This window comes from Rhinoderma darwinii, chromosome 3, assembly GCF_050947455.1.
Source record: "Rhinoderma darwinii isolate aRhiDar2 chromosome 3, aRhiDar2.hap1, whole genome shotgun sequence".
Taxonomy (NCBI): domain Eukaryota; kingdom Metazoa; phylum Chordata; class Amphibia; order Anura; family Rhinodermatidae; genus Rhinoderma; species Rhinoderma darwinii.
The window spans coordinates 83,485,271-83,504,737 of NC_134689.1; positions in this window are offsets into that span (position 1 = coordinate 83,485,271).

Sequence of the window (19,467 nt, forward strand, 5' to 3'; positions counted from 1 at the left end):
AATACACTAGTGATTAATTAATCTAATTTAGCAACAGTTGTATTTTCATCCATTATCAATTACATTTGCAGGAAGATTCTCCTATTATCGTGCCCCATATATTAACATGCCATACAATAGTTGCCTATCAAGTGGAAAAGAAAAAAGTCACCAATCCGTCAAACTCAGCTTATAGTCTTATCACAAATGGCTTTGTGGATTCAGAAGAAAGTTAAATCACCTTATGTACAGTATGTACAGAAAGCATCTACTCCTGAGCCAAAAATTGCAGATACAACACATAATTTATAGTAACTTTAATAATGACATGTGTTCAAGGTCCAATGTCAGCAAACCATTTCCACACAATTAACTCTACCGCCCCCTCAAAGGTTTAACAATTCCCACTGTGAATTGTTATTGCTTTAACAACAGAAATAGGGAAATACCAGATATAGGGGACATAGCGGAACAGTGTTGTCTCCAGAATTCAGGTTTGACATTACTATTATTATGCCATTATTATAAATGACTTGGCAATTGTCCACATATTTTGTCATTAACATTAACACCAGCCATCAGTCGTTCACACTGTGGCTGAGACTAGAGAGGCCTACAGTTCTGTTGCTTTTCTCTGGGATGTTTTGTGACTTACTCCATTTAGAAATAATGACACTTATTTGATCAGTTTGTTGAGTCATTTAAGCTGCTACACCTGTCTGTACTATCTGTACAGGAGCCATACATAAATGCCAAGCACGCAATTTAATTCCATCAGAACAATGGAGGGAATCCTTTCCCAAAACTTTTCTATGGCAAAGGATTTCCTCTTCATATGACAGGTTCCAATGAAATTATTGGAAAAAAAACAAAAAAACAAACAGCTCCATCATATATTCTTATTACAACTATCTGTATGTGCCAAACTAAAGGGCCAATTACTTATTCATCAGTTATTTATATTTACTTTTACATTTTGATTAATGATCAAGAAGCATTCAGTGTAAAAACAACATAGTATACAATAAGTGGGAACATCTAAAGGGGGTATTATATGCATTATGCCTTTAGAACTATATTGTCATAAACTGTTTATATTTAGAAATATTTAAAATGTAATTGTTTCAATGTTATGAACATTGTTACATCACTGCTAAAAATATCATTGACACCTATTATATAAAATTGTATTCACATATTCATACATTAAAATAATATGAGCACAAAATCTTTAAAATACATAGAACATCACGTTTTGTGCACATCTACATTCCATGTATAAATAGATCCTGTAATTTTCTTATTGTTTTCTTCTTTTATGGAACATAAGCAGCAGGGAGCTATGATTCTTTCTTACGACATTCACAAATTATTTTCATTTTTTTAGAGTAACTATAGCAAGAGTATATTAAATCTACCTTTCAGCGGTTGCCCTAGATCTATACTTAGTCATGCTAAATGTACTGTTCTTTATTGTTCTTTACTCTGACTCATCATTTTTGTCAGTCAAATTATTTTGAGCTATACAATGTTGAAAGCGAACGTCCTGCTCTTACTTTAAGTTTAGTTGAAAGAAGTGCTGTATCAGTGTAAGGCTCTATTCACATTACCATTTTTGCCTTTCTGTTACAAGTTACTATATTATTGACAAGAATAGCATAGTAAACAGTATACATTCTTCTGTCAAAAATAGCGGAATCGCAACAGAAAGCTGACAGACCCATTTTAAGTCAATGTGATCTGTCAGCATTTATTGGGATATATTAATGTCTTAAGGGCCTGGGCTAATTTTGGCTTTAAGGACAAGGACAAATTTTTCTTTTGCTTCATTACATTTTGACTTTTTTTTAAATGTTCTACTGTACTTAGCTGTATGAGGCCTTGATTTTTGCGGGAAAAATTGTACATTATTAGTGTTTCATTTATAGTTATTTTTATTTTGGCAAAAATGCTGAAAAAAAAGCAATTCTGCTAAAGTCTTTATTATTTTAATTGTTATGCCATACCTCTGATCATCATAAATTATGTTATACATTTATTGTACAGGTTGTTACAGTGGTGAGGACACCAAATATGTCTATATTATATTATTTTTCAGGACTTAGAATTTAAAGTTTATTTATAACTTTATTTATTGTGAAGAAATTCACATTTTATGTAGTTTTTTTTACCAAAATGTTTTTTTATTTAACTCTTCATTAATTAATTAAACTTTTTGTTTTAATCCCATAGGGGATTTAGATTTTTTTAACTATAATGTATATTCCAGTGCATTATTCTGTGTACTGAAAGGTATTCCTAACAACTGCCTGTGTACTAAGTTGTTTTAACACTAGGCAGGGGCCGCTCTTCTGTACAGTTTGTAGACACTGAACCAGGAGCGGGCTGGGCCAGGGGGGAGTGAAGCCTGTAAACTTTATTAAAAAGCTGGGGCAGTGCTGGGGACAGGAGCGAAAGCTGTGTAATGTAATGCACAATATTTTTCTGCACAGGCAGATTATGTGTGCTCTGGGCGACTGCATTATACATCACATGTGACGTCATATAATGCAGCCGGCCATACACTCTGCCTGTACAGGAGAACACCGTGTTCGGCCCCAGCTATTTACATAGCAGACAGGCAGGGAGGATGGAGGAAGAGAGGGCTGGGGAGGAGAGTCATACACACAGCTCTCCTACTTCCTGCAACAACCCCCCACGGAGCTCAGGACCAATGAGTACAGCTGTGTATGTTTTGAGCAAGCAGGGGGAACTGTGTTATGTCTGTTGGGGGATATTCTTTATAGTTTTTGTGGGGGGGGGGCTGTACTGTAAGTGTTAGGGGGCATTTTGTATAATCGTGGAAATGTTATATGTGTGTGGGGGGTTGTTTATAAATAATTTTTGTAGGGAGGGGGACTTGACTGTAAATATTATGTGTGGGGGAGGGGATTTTTTTTAGAAATCGTTTTTGTGGGGAGGGGGGACTTGACTAAATATTATGTGTGGGGTGAGGTGTTTCTGTATTTTTGTGGGGGAGGGAGGATTTTACTGTAAATGCTATGTTTTGGGAGGGGGGGCTTCTTAATATATTGTTTTTTGTGGGGATGGGGGTGAACGCTATGTGTGGGGGGACTTTTTTAGCATTTAATCACAGGTTACGGTCATATCATATTTTTTTGCCGCAATTTTCACAAAACTGTGGCCAATGACATAGTTATTAGGCAATTGTCCAAAAACCGATGGAGAAAACATAAGAAGAGACCCTTATGTTTGGGGGTAAGGGGACTTTGCTGTAAATATTATGTATGGAAGATTTTTCTTTCTAGTTTTTGTGTGGGGAAGGGAGGCGTGACTATTTTGTTCCCTTAGGGTATATTTAAGCGTAGTGGTTGAGGTGCAGTTAAAAAAAACGCACACGGTTTTAACACGATTTCTTGTGGTGTTGTGATGCAGTAATTCCATACAGTTTTCATAGGTAAAACATATCAAATAAAAGTGTTTCACCTGAAAAAAAATTGGCGACCATTTAACGCATCGCAAAACTGCAGTAAAATCCCATGTATTTTTTCAAATGCGGTTTTCAACCACACCTCACCTGCCTCGCTGCCGGACAACTGTCCCGTACTGTAATCATGTTTTCAGTACGGGACAGTTGTCCTGCAGCAAGGCAGGGACTCCTAGCATCGTACATAACTATGATGCTAGGAGCCCGGCTCCCTGCAGTGTGTTCGGTCCGGGACTTGCGGCCGAAATACGTTCCATCCATTACGGACGTAATCTGCTCGTGTGAACCCAGCCTAAGGCTTTATGTGATAGATTACAGGTAGATGCTGCGTGTCACAAACACACAGGACCCGTTATCATTGAACCGGTCACGTTCGCGAGACTGACGGATTCAGTGGATAGTGCTAGATACATCTGCTCTGTATAGAGAATACAGAGCACCTGTATCTAAAAAAGTAAAAATAATAATTTTTATTAAGAAGTATTTACAAAGTTAAACCAAACACACTGATACACCTTTTTTTTTTTTTATTAAAAAATAAAATACAAATTTGCCTTGCAAAGGTGTACATAGCCTTTAATGTAACATCTGGCTGCGCCATAAAAACGACATTTAATACACATTAAAACACTGTGTGTGAAATCAGCCTTAGGAAAATGCTATGCATTGGGGAAAATTTAGTAGTCGGTAGTGGGGGGCTTTAAATACTTTGTGTATCATAGAATCTGCAAATGCCCATGTATTCAGATGAAAAAGGTTATAATGTAATGAGCGCAGACCTGTCCCCCAAGACTCAATTTGTTGTGTGTATATATATATATATATATATATATATATAATTGTGTGTGTGTGTATATATACTAGTAATGGCAGCTGTGTGGGGGTTAGACTAACACTAACCCCCATTATTACCCAGTACCCACCACCACCAGGGTACCGGGAAACGCGGGGTACGATTAGTAACACATAAAAGATGCAAAGAAATTATTATGCTTACGTTTCCTGGGTCCAGCTCAGGAGCCACAATGTCAGCGCGCAATGCTGTTTCTGTAACTTTAGATGTTATAGGAGGCATCAGCACTTAAAGTGCCTAGGGCAGCATCAACTAAATACGGCCCAGCTTTCAACTACACTCTCCCCTCTGGGCCTCCACTTAACCTATGCCTCCTATGTTCCTCTCCCCCTCCTCCCACAGAGCCTCTGCCACCATCTGTGCCCCCCAACACAAATAAAGGTTAAAAATCCTCTTCAGTGTCCCCTGCACCACATGAGACCCCCCTGCCACTTCCCAATAGTACCCCAGCATTTTACCGGACACAATAGCACAGCATGCTGCACTATTTTGGTACACTTTTTTTTGCCTGCAATGGCAATGGCTTCTAAGGCTTCTTTTACACCATGGTATCAGAGGCTAAGTTCACATTTGTGTTGTATAATCCATTACTATGATCCGTTTTTAGATCAGCATAAGGTTAAAAACTGACCCGCTAAAAATCCCATTGAAATCAAAATAACGGATACAAGCCGTTTGTATCCGTTTTACATTGACACCAATGATAAAAATAATCCATCTGTTAGACATCCGTTTTTTTGAAGGGAGTAAAAAGTCCTGTACGCTTCACTTTTATCTCCATCAGAAAAACTAATGACTAACATCTCGGACGCGAACGGTCACTAACGGATGCAATTAAAAATCCCAATGATTTCAATGGGATTTTTAATGGATCCATTTTTATTCTGATCTACAAACGGATCAGAGTAACGGATTATACAATACAAGTGTGAATTTAGCCTAATTCCAAATAAAATAAATTGGATTATAAATGCAGTCATTTTATTTGTAAACACACATATTATTTACAGATTTGCTGAATTGTGAAACTGGCATCAACCCAAAAAAAATTCTTAAAAGTACAAGAATATCTTATGTATCAGTTGTCCAATCAATATAGACTAGTTGCTCGATTCCTTCTAAGGCTGTGTTCACACGACCTATTTTCAGACGTAAACGAGGCGTATTATGCCTCGTTTTACGTCTGAAAATAGGGCTCCAATACGTCGGCAAACATCTGCCCATTCATTTGAATGGGTTTGCCGACGTACTGTGCCGACGACCTGTCATTTACGCGTCGTCGTTTGACAGCTGTCAAACGACGTCGCGTAAATTGACTGCCTCTGCAAAGTAGTGCAGGACACTTCTTTGCAACGTAATTTGAGCCGTTCTTCATTGAAGTCAATGAAGAGCAGCTCAAGATTACGGGCGTCAAAGACGCCTCGCATAATGCGAGGAGGAGCTTTTACGTCTGAAACGACGCAGCTTTTTTCTCCTGAAAACAGACTGTCTTTTCAGACGTAAAAGCCAGCTAGCGTGTGCACATACCCTAAAACAAAACAGACACTACAGTAACCACTGTTACCTTATCTTTGCACCCACACGTTAATGAAATAGTAGTTGTGCACTTGGTCTGACTGGCACAAAATACATTCTTCTCTGCTATCTTGATTAGTGATTCAGAGGATGGAACTTCTGTTTTGCAGCAATGACGCCATGAGTTTAAATATGATAGGAGAAATACCTCCTTGAAATTCTCCACGCAATTGTTTGGGTTTCCTGATTTTAACCATACTGATTGGTTAAATTAATTCCTATGAAATCGATGTGTTTGTGAAATAGGGAAATAAAATTGTTAGCTTCACAAGTGACAAGGCCTGATCTGACTTGATTCATGAAACACTGAGGCAGAATTACTAATGTGAGTGTGTACAGACCTGGTTGCCAAAGTGTGGCGCATTTCTGGCACATAATGTGGTGCATTTCTGGCACATAATATTGCATCAAATTTTAGACCTATGTGTGAAGCAAATGCGGCAAAATAAAACCCAGATATTTCAGATTTTTTTAAAGTGTCTTAAAGAGGCATGACTTAGCAAATAGGGTGTTGTAGCTGAAAATGTGTTAAAGTATGCCAAAATTGCTCCAATGTTTGGCACACAATACTTATACACTAAGCAAACCAAAAACTGTCTAACATATCTAGCAACTTTGATAAATTTGGAGCATTTACGAAATATGCCCCATTCTCCTCTGTAAGGAGCCATTCCATTCACACAGAATAGAAAACCACAGAGGATTAGAGTCCCAGTCATGTGGAGGAAATGTGAATAAATCTCATTCACATGCTGTGGAAAATTTTCAACAAGGAAATTGGCGCACGGATTTTGTGCAGATAAATTTACACAAACTAAGGCATAATTTAAAAAAGACCCTAAATTTTTATTTGCACACAACTATTTTTGCCCTTACTGTCAGCGTATCATGGAACAAAATGCAGTATTTGTTGAAGGAATTACAGCCCTTCAGTTGTGTCTAAAATGACTGCAATAGATAGTATGAAAAATAAAACCTTTACAAATGTAGTATTTTGTTGTGGCTTACTGCTAAAAATAAATGTAGGATAAAGAAAAACCTTCAGTAGTAGCAACAATTTAGGCAATGACAGTTTTCAGGGGAAATGTTTCTTCTAATTCTAGCAATTGTAGGTTATAAAACAAAAGAATAGATTTTCTGCAGACACATGATGTCTGTAATTTTTATTACTGTGTAAAATGATGTATACCAAAAAGTATTATTTTCTTTTAAAGTAAAAAAGGAAAATGTAGGTCTGCACAGATGTTGTGTTTTATGTTTCATTTTTGTACAACTTTGCATGTTACTAACTCAACCTTAAATGTGTTGACAGGAAAATATAGTGCAATATATGTTTTCTCATTTTTAAGACATTTTTTGCATAATAAAACAAAACAAATTTACTGTAACTGTAAAATTATTATTTTTTTGCAAATAACTAAAATATAAAATGCTTTAGTAAAGTAACTTTCTGCCGGCAGGTTTTCCCACATTTGTGTTTGTAATGAGAAGCTCAATCAAAAATAATTAAAAAAAAAGCTGATTATTTTCTTCTCCAATGTCTAAGACTGTACACATTCACATCACTAGTCACTACAACCTGAGAAGTGAAGAAGCCAAGTACTTAGACAAGACAGATAACCAAAACAGAGCAAGACATTCACTATGTTCTCAGGTGTTTTCATTTAAATTGCAGAACTCATTCTGTGCTTGCTCTCACTAGGCTTTCTGGACACGTGGCTTGTGCATAAGTATAGATAAAAAAACAAACCTGAGTTAAAAGGAGTAGGTAAAGTCCCTTTAAGTAATTGTTCACTGTTCTTTGTAACTGGGATAATGGATAGCAAGATTGGAGGTTTTCTTTAGTGCACAGTTTGCCATAGATATGCACGACTGGAGCAGGAGTTCCAGGATGAATACCACTGTGGCAGATGTGAGCTTATTGTTCAACTAAAAGAAAATGCAACACTGTGGGCGATTGACATTCTTGAGTGGAGAATGAATCTCACTGTGCAAGCAGTTAGTAGGGTAGACCTGGAGGGCCATGCAAGTAGCTGGGTTAATGTAGTTAGGGGCAGTAGAAAGAGTGCCCAGAAAAGGAAGGACTCCTGTTTCTGTTATTCTAAGCAAAATTGCCAAGTTGGGTGATAATGCAAAGTTGTCCGTCTCAAGAATTGCAGCCATAGTGGATAATGCTCTTCATAACAGCCAGGAGAACAGCCCAGCTAGTAGACAGGGGTGGTAATGTAGATAGGGCAAGACAATGAGAGATTATAGGGTATCCTATAGCCAGGAAGACAGATAGAATAATTTGTCGCCAAGACCGCCTCAGTCAAATGGTTTGCTGTCTCCCTGGTGTCAAAATTTGGCATGTGGTGGAACAAGTGGATAAATTACTGGGAGGGGTTGGTCATGATCTAGCTGTTGTGGTCCATGTGGGTACTGTTGGGGACATCAATTTAGTCAGGTCATCAACTGGACCTCATTGTAGTCTCTATCTGGTTTCAAATGGGTGTGAGAGGTTGCAAGAGGTACGATGCATCGGAGAGAAACAACACACTTGACACAATAGGTAAGTGTAATCAAACCGCTCTGGTTAATTAAGGAACAATACATATGTTATATATCATTAAAAGGGGTGTTGGCCATGTCTCCTCTCCAATCATTAAAAGGGGTTGTGGCCATTGGTCTATCCAATCAATGTTAGCCATGTGTCCTCCCTCTGCAATCACATAAGAGGGGGCCGTGGCCTTTGGTCCATCCAATCATAACGAGAACACGTGTAAATTGTCACATTATTTAATATAAATGTAGTCATCATATTCTTAGCCACGTGCTCAGAGTTTGTAATGGGTGATCTCTAGAAAAGAGGAAGAATCTTTACAGTTTGTGGTGGAACATATCTGATGGGCCATATCTAAGAAAAAGGAACAAATGTTTAAACAGTTTGTGGTGAGCCATATCTGATGGGCCATATCTAAGAAGGAGAAACAAAAGTATAAACAGTTTGTTACACAAATTTATTCTAGAATCTAATAGTTTTAAGATAAGAGAACAAAATTAATTCTTGTTCAAAGGAAAAAGACTGCAAAACGGATGACAAAGGACAGGCTTCCATCTCAGTACCAATGACGCAATACATGGTAGGTGGAGGAGCCTTAAGAATAATTTTAAAGAACTAGATTACAAGCTGAAGGGAAGGACCTTCAAGGTTATGTTCTCTAGAATACTGCCTGTGCCATGTGCATCACAGGAAAAACAGCAGGAGCACAGGGAGATAGGTGCATGGCTTAAGTCTTGGTTTAAGGGAGAAGACTTTGGATTCCTAGAGAACTGGGTTGGCTTTTTATTGAGGTACAAACTGTATTCTGCAGATGATTTGCACCTACATAAAAGGGAGTCTGCTGTGCTGGGGGAGAGAATTCTAGCAGGGGTGGCAGAGGATTTAAACTAGGGCTGCGGGGGAGAGGATCAGGCAACATGATCAGAAGATCCATGTGTTAAAAAACAACATTGAAGATAAATATGGCCACAAAATATAAAACGATCACATTACTGATACTGACTGTAAAAAAATTGGAATGTTCACAAATGCTAGCAGTCTAGCTAGCTTAATAGGGTAACTTGAGACCTTGGTACTAGAGAAACATATTGATATAGTTGGTGTTGCTGAAACATGGCTAGACTCTTCACATGACTGGGCTGTAAATCTTCAGGCGTTTACACTGTTTCAGAAAAACAGGGCAAATAGGAAAGGCGGTGAAGTATGTCTGTAGGTGACAAATGATATAAAGGTGAGTGTGTAAGAGGCAATAGTGGTGAACATTGTGAGGATGTTGGTGTAATTACAAAGGGAGGTGAATACTGAAAAAATATATTTTGGTGTAATCTAAAGACCACCCAACATCACTGAGGAGATGGAAATATAAACAGTAGATGGAGATATAAACAGTCGGAGCAGTAAGGTAGTGATAATGGGAGATATTTTTTTTAACCAAAATTTTGTTTATAGATTACATACAAGTCATTACATTTCACATCAATGCAATGGATACATGGTTCAAGCTTTTTATATAAACAAATATATAAAAAATGGAACATGTTAACATTGTCTATAAGAGGCATGTTAGGACATGTACAAAATCATAAAGTTACAAGAGGGAATCATAATAGCTGGAATGCACCCATTTTTCCCATAGAGAGGCACATTTATATGAACCCTGGATAGATGCGACTGAATGTTCCATAGTACAATTATTATTGACATATTGTATAAGTTCCTGGAGGTAAGGCACTTTAGTAGATTTCCATTATTATGCAATTAGAATTTTGGCTGACAACAGCACATGAAATAGTATGACCCTATCACTGGGAGAGAAATCTACCAACCCCACATGAATATGGCAAAAGCTGATGTTAAATGTATGGCGATCTTCAGAGTAGAGTTTAATAAACCTTCTATTTGCGACCAGAAGCTTGTTAGAACTGTGCATCCCCAAAACATATTAAGTATGGTACCCTTAGATAATAAACATCTCCATCATCTATCTGATGACATTGGCTATATAAGAGATAAACGACTCGGTGCGTAATACCATCTATACATTATTTTCCTAGATGCCTCTAAATGTGTTGCACATTTGGAGAGAGAACAAGCTAATCTGAATGTAGATTCCCAATCTTGTGTGCTAATAGGTATCTCTAGATCAGGAATCTCAAGCACGTGGCCTCTGGGGCTGTCATCTGCGGCCTACGGGACACAGAGCCACTAGTACAGACTCTGCTCCGGGACTCTGGAATTCCCTGACATCGCTGTCCACATATGGACAGCAATGTCTGAAGCTTCCCCAGAGCCAGAGTCCCGGGCAGAGCGCTAGTATCGGCTCTGCTCCTGGACTCTGTGGAATTCCCTGACATCGCTGTCCATATATGGACAATGTGTCAGGGTCTTCCCCAGAGCGGAGTCCTGGGCAGAGCGCTAGTATCGGCTCTGCTCCGGGACTCTGTGGAATCTTCTGACATCTTACATATGGACAGCGATGTCTGGGGCTTCACCAGAGCTGGAGTCCCGGGCAGAGAGCTAGTATAGGCTCTGCTCTGGGACTCTGGGGAAGCCTCTGTCATCCCTGTCCATACATCGACAGTGATGTCAGGGGCTTCCCCAGAGCAGGAGTCCCAGTGATGTTAGGAGCACAGCTGGAGACCCAGGAAGAGCCTACTAGCGCTTTGCCCCGGACTCCAGCTCTGGGGTTGCCCCTGACATCACTGTCCATATATGGACAGTGATGTGAGGAGCAGAGCTGGAATCCCAGGCAGAGTGGTAGAAGCGGCTCTGCTCCGGGACTCCAGCTTTGGGCAAGCGCCTAACATCACTGTCCATGTATGGACACTGATGTTAATAGTTTCCCCAGAGTTCCGGCGCAGAGCCTATACTAGTGCTCTGCTCTGGGACTCCGGCTCTGGGGTTGCCCCTGATATCACATTCCAATCCAGGAGGATCCCCAGACGTCACTGTGAATGGACAGTGATGTCAGGGGCTCCAACAGTAGAGGAATCCCCAGACAAAGCATCGGCAATGCCCTGGCTGGGGATTCCACTCCTAGAGGGAGCCCCAAATGGAGCTATCTACTTGGGGTGTGTGTGGCATTATCTGCAGAGGGCACTGTGGCAGCATCTGCGGAGGGCACTGTGGCAGCATCTACGGAGGGCACTGTGGCAGCATCTATGGAGGGCACTGTGGCAGCATCTATGGAGGGCACTGTGGCAGCATCTACAGAGGGCACTGTGGCAGCATCTACAGAGGGCACTGTGGCAGCATCTACAGAGGGCACTGTGGCATTATCTGCAGAGGACACTGTGGCAGCATCTACAGAGGGCACTGTGGCAGCATCCACAGAGTGCCCTCTAGCATCATCCACAGAGGGTGAGCACTGTGGCAGCATCCATAGAGGGCACTGTGGCACCATCTAAAAAGGGGCTGCCCAATCTTGACATGTGTGTCTACCAAACACTAACTGAGCCACCGAACTGCATTTAGCGACACTTAAACTGGAAAACTGGATTGTTGAAATAAGCACGTGGAGAAATATCTCAAATTTTAAACCTAGCAGTATTATTATAGGAATGTAGTCTTACAAATAACGAATTGATTAACAATAATTTTGTATTGTATCAAATTTGAATGTAATGCGGCCCGTCAACTTCCCATTTTTTTTTATGTGGCCCACTTACCCGGCCGAGTTTGAGACCCCTGCTCTAGATCTCTCTCCCAGTGACTCAAGCAGGAAAACTTATTAAGAAGTAATTTATCACAAAGCACATTATACATTTTAGAGATCCCTTTAGAAGTTTTATCCAAATTATTAAATGATGATTCAAATATAGATCTAGGGGATCTGCTAAAGGCAGGTAAGGAAGTCAACTAATGTCGAATTCTAAGAAATTTATAAAAATTGCTTCTATTTGTTGTAATAATGAGGGATAATTATAGATATAGAAGTAGGATAAGATAATTGTATCCCTAAGTAGGGGATAGAGTCTTTGGCTCAAGCAAAGGGATATTTATCTTTAGAGATGTCATTTGAGTTTGTGGGATATTCATACTTAAAATTACTGACTTATTGATATTAATCTTATCATATGAAACAGCACTGAACGTCTCGAATACTTTAATAACTGCTAATAAGGATAAATCAGGTTTAGAGTTAGTAATGATCACATCATCCTCAAATAACCCAACTTTGTGAACCACTTCTCCCACTTTTATTCCACTAATATCAGCAGAAGACCTGATCATAGCGACCAAAGCTTTCATCACTAAAGTAAAAATAAGCGGTGATGGAGGACAGTGATCTTGAATATTTTGAAGTAAATACTGTTGCAGAAGGAGAGGAGTATAAGGCTATGATACGCATTTGAGCTATTCCTGTAATACCAAACTTTGTTAAGACTTCTCTCAAATATCCACAATGAACCCGATCGAACACTTTCTCTGCATCCCAAGAAAGAAGCAGACAAGTCATCCGATCACACTCCACTAATCCCAACAAGTCCACAAATGTTGTACCATCAGAGGAGAGCCTGCCCTTCACAAATCCCACTTGATTTTGATGGATCAAGTTAGGTAAAATCTTAGCAAGGCATTGAGCAATTATTTTAGAATACAATTTAAGATCTGTATTTAATAGTGATATGGGTGTGAAATTGCTTGGTCTGTCTGTAGCCTTCCCAGGTTTTGTCAAAACAACTACTGTGGCTCGTAGCATGTCTTCTCGAAATCTACCATCGGTTTGTACATAATTAAATAAACGTAGCAAATAAGGGAGCAATGTAGAACTAAATTGTTTATAATAATCAGTAGTAAGATCATCTAGACCTGGCTCTTTATGGCGTTTCAAAGATTTGATGGCTTGAATAATTTCATTTTCAGACACATGGACAGGGAGTGTTTCTAATTTTTGAGGAGAGACTGAGGGTAATTGCATAGCTTGTAAAAAGGAGGAGATATTGGACATGGTAGGCTGTATGTTAACGGGATCATCTTTAAGATTGTACAAGTCAGTATAAAAATCTGTGTGAAAGTGAGCAAAATATGTTTATGTGGCTCCATTTTGAAAGTATGGCTATGTGACTCCATCTTCTATGAAGAATCCATTTTGTGTTTTGATGAATCATCTGTTTCTCTGTAAGGGTATGTGCACACGATGAGAGGCTTTTACGTCTGAAAAGACAGACTGTTTTCAGGAGAAAACAGCTGCCTCGTTTCAGACGTAAAAGCTCCTCCTCGCATTATGCGAGGCATCTGTGACGCTCGTAAATCTTGAGCTGCTCTTCATTGACCTCAATGAAGAACGGCTCAAATTAAGTTGCAAAGAAGTGTCCTGCACTTCTTTGCCGAGGCAGTCAATTTACGCGTCGTCGTTTGACAGCTGTCAAACGACGTTGCGTAAATTACAGGTCGTCTGCACAGTACCTCGGCAAACCCATTCAAATGAATGGGCAGATGTTTGCCGACGTATTGTAGCCCTATTTTCAGGCATAAATCGAGGCATAATACGCCTCGTTTACGTCTGAAAATAGGTCGTGTGAACCCAGCCTTAAATTAAATGTATGCTTGGATTGTCTGTACACTCAATTGTTTACCATTCCTAGCTAAATAGCTACCATTCCTTGTTATGTGAATTGATCTTGGGACGTCATAACTGTCTGAATATTCATATGTTTATAATTTCTTGTTATGAGGAACGTCTCATACCGTCTGAGAACTCATTTATTATCATTCTTTGTTATGACCATCAGTCCCGATGACATTGTGGTGACGTTGCATGTTATGAGAAGCTGTTGTCTTACAGTAAGTTTCCATAAGAAGCCTGTTCTTGCTCGTGATTGGTTGAGCTAGAGCCAACATCCCATTTGTAAGTGATTGGCTGAGCTGAAGCCTACTCCTCTTTGATACTATTGTAACTGCATTCTTTTTTTTTTTTGTATTTCAAATTTTTTATTTTCAACAAAGAAAGTAAGGATACAGAAGGAAAAAAGGGGTAGACGAGGGTACATCCATAATATCGGAACACAATGTTAAATGTACACAGTTAACTCTACAAGTCTGCTAGATTTTTCAGAAATGTCAATATTTTGAAATACTTCACACATCCACCATTGTCAATATAGATAGACTTGTACCATAAATTAACATCTCTTTGTGACATTTCCCTATACCCTCCTCCTCCCCCCCCCATGACCATCTGAGATGATAGTCAAGAGTCAGATGACAGAGAAAGAACAATAAGAAGAGAGAAAAAAAAGGAAAAACAAAGAAGATTAAAAGAAATGAGGGAAGAGGGGAGTCATCTCTCCCAGCTCTCCCCCCCCCCGCAGCACGTCTCTACGAACCAAATATTTCTAAGAGTTCCCAGCATCATTCCCAACTTGTTCACCCATGATTTCCTTGTACCTGTCTGAGCTACAAAATTCCAGCCAGTAGAACCATGTTTTCCGGAATCTACCTGCTTGATCAGGAGAGTGATGAAGCAACTCCTCCATTCTCCTAATATCTTGTACCCGCTTCAGCCATTGTCTAATCGATGGATGCTCAGAGGACTGCCATTTCGCTGGAATACATGCTTTAGCTGCATTCAAGTGTCTCACCAGCGATTTCTTATACGTCCCTATGGAGATGTCATGGTGATGCAACAGAATCCACGCCGGATCGTCCCCCAGAGTGAGTCCCGTGATTTCAAATATGATGTCTTGTACTTCTGCCCAAAAGGGTCGAAGACTGTCACATCCCCAGAATATATGTAGTAGCGTACCTTCTTCCTTGCCACATCTCCAGCAGAGATGTGAAACCTCAGGAAACATTTTGTGAAGTGCATGTGGGACTCTGTACCACCGGGATAATATTTTATAATTCGTTTCTTGATAAGCATTACTAATAGACGCTTTATGTGAAAGGAGCATGACCTTCTCTTTTTGTTCTTGTGTTAGGGAGATCTGGAGATCCCGCTCCCATTTCGTGATAAACGGTGGCGTGAAATCTTCTACAGGAGAAATCAGTATACCATAGATTTTAGACAATGCTTGTTTCACATGTCCCGTCTGGGAACACATTGTTTCAAACTGGGTTAGTTTGCGATCGTAAGCAGCAGGTGTAGGTATATAAGCCAAGTAGTGAGATAGCTGTAAAGTCTGCCACTGTGACGCTACCAGCATGCCCTCAGGTTCAGTGAGTTCCCTATCCCGTAGCCAAGTCGCCTGTCTACGAAAGTGACAAATCCTAAAACGACCCTGTTGAAGCCAATTTTTAAATGTCCCTTCTGATAATCCTGGTTCAAACTCTGGTGTCCCCAGGACCGGCGCGAGCGGCGAAGGAGCCGATGAGACCCCTTCCCTTCCCCTCACTCTCCTGAACACCTGTAGTGTTGAATAGATAGTAGGGTGATCTCTCAGGGATTTTAGATGAGTCAAGGGTATCCATGGCAAGCATTTTAGTGGGAGGTCCGTAAAGCCTTGTTCCACATTTATCCAATCCTTAAGATAAGCATGGCGGCACCAGTCCACTATCCTAGTCAAGTGTATGGCTTGGTAATATTGCTCTACATCAGGCAGCCCAATCCCTCCACGACGTTTGGCAAGCACCAGGATTCTCCTCTGTAATCTCGGCGGTTTATCAGCCCATACAAAAGAAGTTATGTATTGATATACAGTTTTAAAAAAGGACGTAGGTAATTTAATTGGTAATGCCTGCATCGGGTATAGGAATCTGGGTAACACATTCATCTTAATAATGCTCACTCTCCCAAACCATGAGAACGTCCCCCCTGTCCATCGAGCCAAATCTTTTCTCAATGTTTGTAACAGAGGTAAAAAGTTCAGCTGGAATGTCTGATCTATATTGGCCGGCAGTTGGATACCCAGATATTTGATCGATTCTATCGCCCATCTAAAGGAAAAACTAGCCCGTAGGGAGTTCCCTAGATCATGTGGAGTATGTAGCATCATCGCCTCCGACTTCTGAAAGTTGATTTTCAGGTTGGACATTAGGCCATACTCTCGAAATTCCTTCATGAGATTGGGCATTGAAATGTGAGGAGAGGTCACGAAAAATAGCAGATCATCTGCATAAGCCGCCACATTGAAAACTTTACCTCTCATGTTTAAACCACTCACATTGACGTTGCCTCTGATCTTACATAAAAAAGGTTCCAGAGCTAAGGCGAACAGCAGGGGTGAAAGAGGGCATCCCTGTCTTGTCCCATTATGGATCGTAAATGGAGAAGAATAAGTACCATTTACTCTCACAGAAGCCGAAGGCGACAAGTACAGTGCTCCCACCCAGGAGCGCATGTTAGGTCCTACACCCAGATGTTCCAGAGTTCCAAATAAAAAAGGCCACCCGACTCGATCAAAAGCCTTTTCCGCATCTGTGGATAAAATGACAGCAGGGTTCTTCTGTGAGTTGACCCAATGGACAAGGTTGAGAGCCTTAGTCGTATTATCTCTTGCTTCCCTTGATGGGATGAAGCCTGTTTGGTCTCCGTGAAATACGGTAGTCATCAATGGGGTTATCCGATTCGCCAATATTTTAGAAAACAATTTCAGATCTACATTGAGTAACGAAATCGGTCTATAGCTAGCACATGAGGAGGGATCCTTGCCATCCTTCGGGATAACCACTATGGTGGCCTTCAGTGAATCTGAAGGTACCGAGCTGCCTGATGATATCGCATTAAGAGCCCCCAAAAAGCCATCTGCTAACTGATCTAGGAACATTTTATAGTAACCCACCGTCAGTCCGTCCGGGCCTGGGGCCTTACCCTTTTTTGTGTCCTGCAAAGCTTCAGAAAGTTCTTCATGAGTGATTGGATGATCTAAGGTGTCACATGCATCTTCAGGTAGTCGTGGGAAACCTGAGGAGGATATGTATTCCTGTATAGCTACCTTCGTGGGAGGCAAATGAGATGTTAATTGGTATAGTGAGGAGTAGAATTCCCGAAAGGATCGTGCTATCTCCCTCGGGGAGGTTATCTTTGCCCCTGTCTGGGAGGTAATATGAGGAACATAAGCCGAGGCTCTCTGGGTTCTCAAGGCATTTACCAGAAGTTTCCCCGGTTTATTTCCATATTCATAAAATATTCTCCGACACTTAACTAATGTGGCCTTAGCCTTAACTTCATAAAGAGCTCTAAGTTCTTCCCGAAGTGACAGCAAAACTCCCCTAGTTTCTGAGGTCTGACAATGTTTATGTTTGACCTCTATTTCGCTAATCTTGGTCAACAGGTCACTTGTTTTTGCCACTCTCTCTCTCTTGAGCCACGCCCCCCACTTGATGAAAAAACCTCTTATGTAGCATTTATGGGCCTCCCATAATATGAGCGGATTTGCCACTGAGCCACTATTGGTAGCGAAGTAGAGCTCCAGCTCACGACGAATTTCAGATTGAGTCTCAGGATGTTGAAGTAAAAACTCATTGAGTTTCCACCGACCCTGTGCCTGTGAGGGCAAGAAGAGAGAGAGAGCGCAATTGGCGAATGGTCCGACAAAGGTGATGTGTGAATGTCTGCCCCCACTACTCTATCCAGATGAAAATGACTGATGAAAAAATAGTCTATTCTGGAAAACATATCATGAGTTGCTGAGTAATATGAGTAATCTCTAGCTCCCGGGCACAGAGTCCTCCAGACATCCACTAGTTGGTGATCATGAATAGTTTTCCTAATGGAGCTAAGTTGAGAGTAAGGAAGATGGGAGGCGCCCCTTGAGACGTCAAGGTGAGGTTCCATTGCTACATTAAAATACCCTCCAACTATAATCATACCGTCCCCAAAAGTCTGGAGCTGTTCCAAATATGTCGCTAGAGCCGCTGATTGTCCCGTGTTTGGTAAGTACAGGTTAGCTAGTGTAACTGCCTGTGAGAATAGAGTGCCCTTGACAAACATAAATCTACCCTGAGGGTCTGCCAATGAATCAGTGAAGATCCAAGGTACATGTTGTGCAATGAGAATACTCACACCCCTAGATCTGGCATCCTCTGAGCAACCATGATAGCAATATGGAAAGCGTCTATTGGAGAACCGTGGTACCTTATCTTTCCGGAAATGTGTTTCTTGAAGAAACGCCACCTGAGTTTTAAGTCTCCACAGTTCAGCAAGAATCATGGAGCGCTTCTCTGGAGTCCTCAGGCCTCGGACATTGTAGGAGAGCAATTTCATATCTGTGTTCATAGTTCCCAGGTGCTGCGAGGGAAGAAACCGAAGGGAGGGAAGGAGAAAAAGGGAAGAAAAGAAAAGAAACAACAATAGGAATCGAAAAAACAGACAAGTAAGTAAGGATAATCAGGGAATTCTCTAAGGAAGGTTAAAGAAACCGAGGGTACTCAGCCAGCGAGACACCTCGGAGGGAATACCTATAGGGGAGAGTTGGTAAGGAATCTAAGGAAGTGGAGACCACCTCCCGTGTAATTGTCTGTAAATAGTACACTTTCAGCGAACACAAACATCTACTTCCAACCTCTATTAGTAATTCACCAGGGCGATCAATGGCATGAAGCAACTTCAAAACTTGTAACAATAAAGATATAGCCCTACTCCGTAGGAATCTCAAACCCCTTCTCCGCCCTGACTACCTCGCTCCCGCCCATAAGCTCACAAACTCCATAAGGAGCCTAACCCCAGGTACCAGCTCCTACAACGACACTCATGACCACATAAGTCTCCTTCACCTTGTGCAATGGAATCCTAAAATATCTCTCGCCCGCAGAGGGTGTTTATGAAACATACTCCATTACCCATAACCGACGTCTCCCTACACATTAAGTCCCAACTAATAAAACCTAACTCAACTATGTGGCATAATCCTATGCATATCCCATCAGATGACGTATCATGAACCCTGAGGCCCACATTAACCAGCTGCGTGAGTGACTCTATCTCTTTCCCCCTAACCACGTACATATCGCTCCGTGATTGGTTCTGAGAGAAATATCTAGTTGCTAGATAAACATTTTTAGGTAACTATTCCTTTAAGCATGACTCCATTTATAAGGATACATTATCTGACCCGCTAGGCACAAAATCAGGAAACCGAGCATTTGCAC